This window comes from Apteryx rowi, unplaced genomic scaffold (assembly GCF_003343035.1).
Source record: "Apteryx rowi isolate R43461 unplaced genomic scaffold, aptRow1 scaffold_424, whole genome shotgun sequence".
Taxonomy (NCBI): domain Eukaryota; kingdom Metazoa; phylum Chordata; class Aves; order Apterygiformes; family Apterygidae; genus Apteryx; species Apteryx rowi.
The window spans coordinates 339,335-346,285 of record NW_020450677.1 but is presented as its reverse complement, the minus strand read 5'-3'; the positions used below and the strand labels follow the sequence as shown (position 1 = coordinate 346,285).

General features: G+C 40.9%; 1 long non-coding RNA gene across 1 annotated transcript; it reads left to right on the top strand.

Moving 5' to 3' along the window:
* Nucleotides 1–4,261: 4,261 nt before the first annotated feature.
* LOC112971046 lies at nt 4,262–6,944 on the top strand. The gene is made up of 2 exons (XR_003255238.1): nt 4,262–4,349; nt 4,437–6,944. It is a non-coding gene; the product is annotated as an uncharacterized LOC112971046 (long non-coding RNA).
* Nucleotides 6,945–6,951: the final 7 nt, after the last annotated feature.

Sequence of the window (6,951 nt, the reverse complement as noted above, 5' to 3'; positions counted from 1 at the left end):
AAAGGGCCTTGTCCGTTCTGCGCAAGCGTATTTGAGAGAGTGACGCTACTGCAGGTCACGTGACGGACACTCGCCGATAGGAGCGAGCGACGTTTTCGTGCGTGACGGGTACCGAGGCGGAACTGCGCTGTCTGTTTCACTCTGGTGAGGCGCTGGGGCGCTCTAGTGCCGGGCGCTTGGCCGGGCGGAGGAGGTGAGCAGCTGCCTCCCCCGCGGCTCGGTGATTCTTGGAGCAGTTCGGGGACCCGGCGCGGGCAGCCCGGCGGAGGGCAGCCGGGGCAGGCGGTGGCAGCTTGCGGGACCGGCTGGGTGCCGCCGTGTCGGGAGCCGCAGCGAGCGCTGAGGGCCTTGAGGAGGCTTTTGCCAGCCCCGGTCGTTCTGTTGCTGCGGGGCGGGGCTGAGAGCGTCGTCCGTTAGGGCGGGTGCCGGGGGGGGGGAGGGGGACGCGTGCCCCGGAGCCTCGGGGCTGCTCTGAAAGCAGATAGTCCTGTAAAAGCTGGTCCGTGCCTTCCTCCCTTCACACCTCGTCAGCCTGCTCTGAAATTGGGAAGCAGCTCGCTCCTTGTTTTCAGACGCAGTGAACTCTGTTATTCGAGGTAGGCAGATACTTGGAGTTTTGTGTTATTCAGGGTGATACGAGTAGACCCCGTTCAGCCACGGCAGGTCTTGTTGGCTGAAACAGCCCCGGGGCGTCTGCGGCTCTGCCTCCTCCTGAGCTCAGGCTTTACAGCGCGGGACCGAAGTGGCTGCAGGAGCTGCCCTGGCCTTGCCGCAGTGTGACCTATGTTCCCGGGGAAGAGACTGCGCTACAGGGTGCTCCTGAGATCAAGCCATGTGCAGGGCCACTGGGGCATCTCTCCATCATTGTTATTTCCAGAGGTGATGCAGACGCACCAGAGCCGGCACTTCGTGGAGACCTTTCAGATCTTGTAGCTGGTGGTCTTTGACCCTAAAAGCAGCGTGGAGACCTTTCAGATCTTGTAGCTGGTGGTCTTTGACCCTAAAAGCAGCGTGGTCACTAAAAAAAGTCTTGCAGAGCTATTTTTGACTCTGTGGAACAGATAATTTATGCAGCCTAGATTTGTCTGTCCACTATTGTTCAACAACTCACTCATTCCAAGTTGATAAATAAAGTGGGCATTGAAATGGCAGAAAAGGGCACTTTGTTCTTCCAATCTATGAGCAAACACAAAGGATAATGTAATTTGCTACAAAAAGTCTGGAAGGACACAGATGTGAAACTAAAGAACGTAAGTGCATAATAAATAATATAAATAAGTAAACGTATTTCTTTGGTAACAGAAGGATCTGTTTAGAATTAAGATGTAAATTAAATTTGAATAGTTACCTATTCAAGAATCAAGCTTTTTCTAGAAAAATTTACAGAAAAGCTTACAGAAACAATAGATTAAAAATGGTCATTTTAATCAAAGCCTTGAGCATCTTCATTTAACTCGTGATTTATATCAATACATTTTGTTTCTGATGCAAAACTAGAACTTGTGGACAGGGAACTAGAACTTGTTTTGCAGGGAAACCTAGTCTGGATGTAGCAAGCACTTTCACAAACGTGTAGGAGGTTGCCTGTGAACAAAATGATAATCTTCTTGGAAAATCTAAAGGTTATAAGAGTTCCTTTGGGACAACTTCATCAGCCTCCTGAAAGTGCAGTCAAAAATGATCTCTGTGTTTTATAGCTGTCTCTTCACTGATGGCTTCACTCCCCTGAGCAGCAGATACGTAGAAACTGACAATAAGCTTCTGAAAAGTTCTAGACTGCACGCAAGCGTATTCTCAGTTTTGTCTGGTTGAGTTGCTTCAAGCAGCTGTCGCTAATTCTATAGAACTGTCAACCAGATGAATGAGACCTGACAGTCCCTAATGGGTTGAACAAAGAGCAGGTCTAGACTAATGTAATGTCATCATCATACTTACAACACTGAAATCCATAACTCCAGATTCTTGTCACTTTTGGTATCATGTGCAAATTGAAGAGCAGAGGAGAGACAGTAAATCCTGCTGAGCTATCTGAATGCAGCATCAAAATCTACGAGCACCATAGCTGTTTACAAAGAATCATCTATTCTGGGACCCTGGTAAAAAGCCTTAAATACTGAGAGTTTTTTCTCCTCCACGAGGAAAAGGATTTTATAAAAATTTAGTAGTTAGAACTTATTTTTGTGCTGAATGCTTTTCACAGCCTGAATTCTAGCAAAAGTTTTGCTAGTATATTTTTAGCAACAAATAAATTTTTTGCTCATAGTTCACCATTAGTAAAGCATTTTTCTAAACTTTAATTCACCTTTGAACATTTTAGTGCAATTGCTCTGAACACTTTTTCTTAAAGCTGATACCACTTTGGCTGGTATTTAAATACCAGCTTTTGTTTGGAAATATGAACCTTAACCTGACATTGGTATTGGTTTACTTTAATAAACTGAACTAGAAACAACAGCAGCTGAAAATCTGGTTCATGTGTCATTCAGCCAGCCATATGCAGGATTGTCAACTTCCAGCAGACAAACAGGGAGCAGCTTTGGCGATATGACTATAATCTTACTGTATTCTTTGAGCCAGTCCCCTAACTGCTACATAGGTAATCAAGCAATACCTAGTATGCCAGATAAGCAATGCTGGTTTGCAAATGTTCTATGGAACCAAAGACATAGGCCTGACTGATGTAAAGATCAAATAATTATACGTGCATCAGAGTCCACATAACTACGTCCCAGAAATATTGTCAGAACAAGCAACAAAACTGAGAGAGTTGAAGTAAATGTGGCAGTCATTATCTGTAGTTGTATTTATATTGTAAGTTGCTTAAATCATGTTAGAGATTTGAGCTTCTGTAAAATATTAACAGTTCAAATATATTTTGAGTCCTTGTCATCTTACACTTTCTCAAAATTTCTAGAAGTAGTAGGATACATGCATGTACACACATCTATACTTTTGTTTTACAAAATCTCTTGGGTGGAGACAAGAACAGACAGCAGGATACCTTAATACTGTTAGGCCTCCAGCATCTTGTTCCCTTCCTTTTTAGATAGGATTGATAATTGATGTGTATTTAGGCAATTATTCAAGTTTCTGCCCACTGAGAAAGAAACTATCAGGTAATTTGGATCCTTTGAAAATCTAGCTTCTGTGTCAGTTATGTGTTGGAGGTGTTAAAGACTGTATCAGGAAAGCTGTAGGGAGAGTTCTCGCAACCAGTTAACCTTTTATCAGCTGCAGTTCAGGCTGCTTCCTTGGGAAATGGTTTCTAGTCAGTGTACACAACCAGGAAAATAATATATAGTATTTGTTTTAGTTCCTGATGTGGTCTTGTCCTTCACAGTTACCCATAATGACTCAGTCATTTTCTAGCTATTAAAGCAGCCGTCATCCTCACTAACCTTGGGAAAGCATCCTGTATGTCATTGTATGGCAGGAGTCCTTGGAAGACTCTCAAATTTCTTATCAGTTGCAGATAGGAACTTTTCACTGAGGCAAATCTTTCTACCCAGCGGCCCTCCCAAGGGAGGATATAATTTTACACAAAACTCATCACTTTTTGGTTATTTCAGAAAAATCAAGCATCAGAAGTATTGTGTGTCTGTGAATAGGACAAAAATCCTGCAAGAATCAGGAATAAAAACCCCTTTATTATTTCATATTTATAGTTTGGTAACAGAACCAAGCATTGCAGCCTTAGTACAGCAGGAGTCCTTGGAAGACTCTCAGATTTCTTATCAGTTGCAGATAGGAACTTTTCACTGAGGAAGATCTTTCTACCCCCTGCAATATATGTTACTTGTGTTGGAGAATGTTATTCTTTTTTATTGCTGACGGTGTATTTTTTGAGAAACTAATCAGAGGTGAGAAGAGATCTAAATACCCGCCTAAGCAGGCAGATTTATGAGAATAAACAAACTGAAAGTAGATGTAAAAATCCAGCATAAAGGCACTGTGAAAGACAACAGCCAACTCATTTACATGAGCTCTCTCCTGTGCAAGCAGCTTTACTACAACTAAATACAGAATTAACAACAATGGTGTAGCGTATTTCCCTTGTTATTGCTCTTTTTAAAAAACTATTGTAAAGTGGAATCATTTCGCCATCTACTGGCAATTTACAGTGCTGCACTAGAAATATTTACTTGGTGCAATCTTTATGTTAAGAACAAAACAGAACAAGTTGATATCAGAGCCTGGACTCTGTGACAGTGTTTGTACTGCTGTGAATATCGGATTCCGTGAGATCATTCTGCTTCTGACTTGGGGCCAGAAGGCACACATACCACGTCTTGGCCTGCTTTGAAAGGGTTGCCTCCATGTCCTGCACTCCATGTCTGACGGACTTGCATGTAAGGGCAGAAAAACTCCTAATGCCTGTAAACTTAATATCTGTCTGAATAAGCTGCATTTCTAATGCATCCATCTGCACATTTTAGAGCCGGTATGTATGCCTAAAGAATTTTCTGCCTGGAAGAGCCAACCTTCATCCATCTCTTGTTTGCTTTCACCTCAAGTTGACTGGGACAAACTTGATTGGACATTGTTGAGATTCAGATGCCTTCCCCAACGGTTTGCTGTGTGTTAAAGAACCTCCACTAAGTCATGAAACATGTCTCTTGTACTCTGACACTCTGCATTACCATTTTCCACTGTACAATTTAGCAAAAGTAGTCTCCCCTACCCTGAAGTACTCAACAGAGCTGACAGGCACACTTAATAAGTGTGATTAGCAARTGCTGAAATTCAGATTGCCAGATGATATCTGGTTTTGTCTAATGATTAGATTTCCTCTCCCAAAAATGAAAATCTGAGTTCAGTAAGGTACAGTTCAGTCAATCACAACCAGACAAAACCAGATATGAGCAAAGGCTTTGGACAGCTTTTTCTGTAGAAAAAGCAGTACAATTTTCCTGCTTTAAAAAGTTCCAGACCCCCCTCTTGCAAGCAGAACAACAAATATGGGTGTAAGATGACTGTGACCTGGAAGTTGTCCTTACAGTATTCTGAGGCCTTCACGTGCGATTTACTATGGAAGTTGACCCTATGTCTCTATTAAGCAGTAATTGTGCATAACCCAAGCATGCAGCATATCTAAGAACTACATCATACATTAAGCTGACTACAGAACAAGCAGTGCCACACAGAATGGTACTATATGCGTGCTTGGATTTCTGTATTGTTGCTCATAGGGACACCACCTATAATCAGTTACGTAATGCTAGAGTGATACATCACCAAGACATTTGGTGTTCCAAAAATACAAACAGTTTAATATCATTATTTCTTGGTATGCACTCTTAAATTGTGTTGTTTTTTCCAATCTGAATTCTACTTACATAATGCCACAAGGTGGCCTCAACATAATACAGCATTATCAGATCCTTTTAAAGAATCATACATGAAAGTATTTTTTGTATTACTGCAGTATTGGTAATAGAAGGCTACAGAATGTCATTTCTTGCTTTGTATTCCAAGCTGAAGAAGTTTCACATGCTCTGTAGAATTTCTTCACATCATATAGATGACAACATCTTTATGCTGTCAGAGCAGCATAAAGAAGCTGTGTTAGCTTTGGCAGGGTATCCTACCAAAAGAGTATCCTATTCAATAACTGACTAAATGGTTATCAGAGCAGATCTGCTAGTACTTTGCCCTGCAGAGGTTCTGGAAAATCTTGTGTCCAGCAAGCAAAGGGCTGTTGTAACTCAGACAGCCTTAAGCTTAAATTATGCTAGTTGCTTTTATGCTGAAAAAGAAAGGGCAAGAGAGCCTCCTTCTGGCTGAAAGTTTAGCAGTGCATTTCTGGCCTACCATGAAACTTTACGTTACTTTCAAGAGACTGATTGACCAAAGACCACTAAAGATTATGATTTGCACCATTTTAAGTCCACTCTTCCTTTATTTATTTTTTATTTTTACACAATTTGTAGTGAAAGTTAAAATTATAACATAATTATAATTGGATCAGCATTTTCCAGAGAAACATTCTCTTTGCTGTATTAAACATGTTGTCACAGTAACTATTACAGTATCTACTATTAGCAAATTTGGATTCAAACTAACTCTATGAAAGAAGTACACCCAGCACATTCATATTGTTTGACAGAGCAAAAGAAAGCAAGTTTGGACTTCATTCTTCAGCAAAAATAATGCAAAATTACAGTGACTCTGTATTCACTTTGCCATTTCTTGATCTCAGAAATGATTCTGCAGTGCTTTTTTTTCTTCAAGGCAAATCTATGATTCTGAAGCATTAGTTACTCCTACCACTTGTCATCCTCAGCAGTAGCTGTAGAGGCATATTATAAGCATTTCCAATACAGTCTGGCTGTTCTCAAGAAGCTGAGAACTATAGTTCCCCTTCGCTTTCAAGTACCCCATAAGTACCTTCCTTGCCCGGGACAGCTATTTGATCAATCCAACCTTAACCCTGGTGGCGCAGTGGGTAGCTGAGAAATTTACCAGCTGTTCCTTCTTTAAAATTCAGCACTTAAAGTAAAAATAACTGCTGATAGCTTACTTTTTTTATATTGTCACATTTCAGCATCTTGGCCTATGATTCTTTTGTAACTATTTTCAAGCTATTTGTTATTGGAACAAGCAATTTTTGTTCTGCCCTTAAATTTTTGCCTTGTTTATCTGAATGAAATAATTTGGAGGTGCATTACAGTACTGTAAGCTAAATAAGGCTCCTTTTTAAGGTGCTTTGCTATTTGTATGGACTTCTATGCTGAATCATCAGACCATGCAAGTGAAGACTTCCCTCGAGGAGCCCAAGTTCTTACGTCAGAGAACTGCTCAAATGAACCACTTTGGTGAACTGCAGGCATCATCTATCATTAATAATGGCAAACAAGCTAATTTTCTGTGTGTTGTTACATTGCTATTCAATGTGTTAAACAGCTTCATTAAAACAATATGATTAACAGTTTTGCAATCAGTAATATTTTC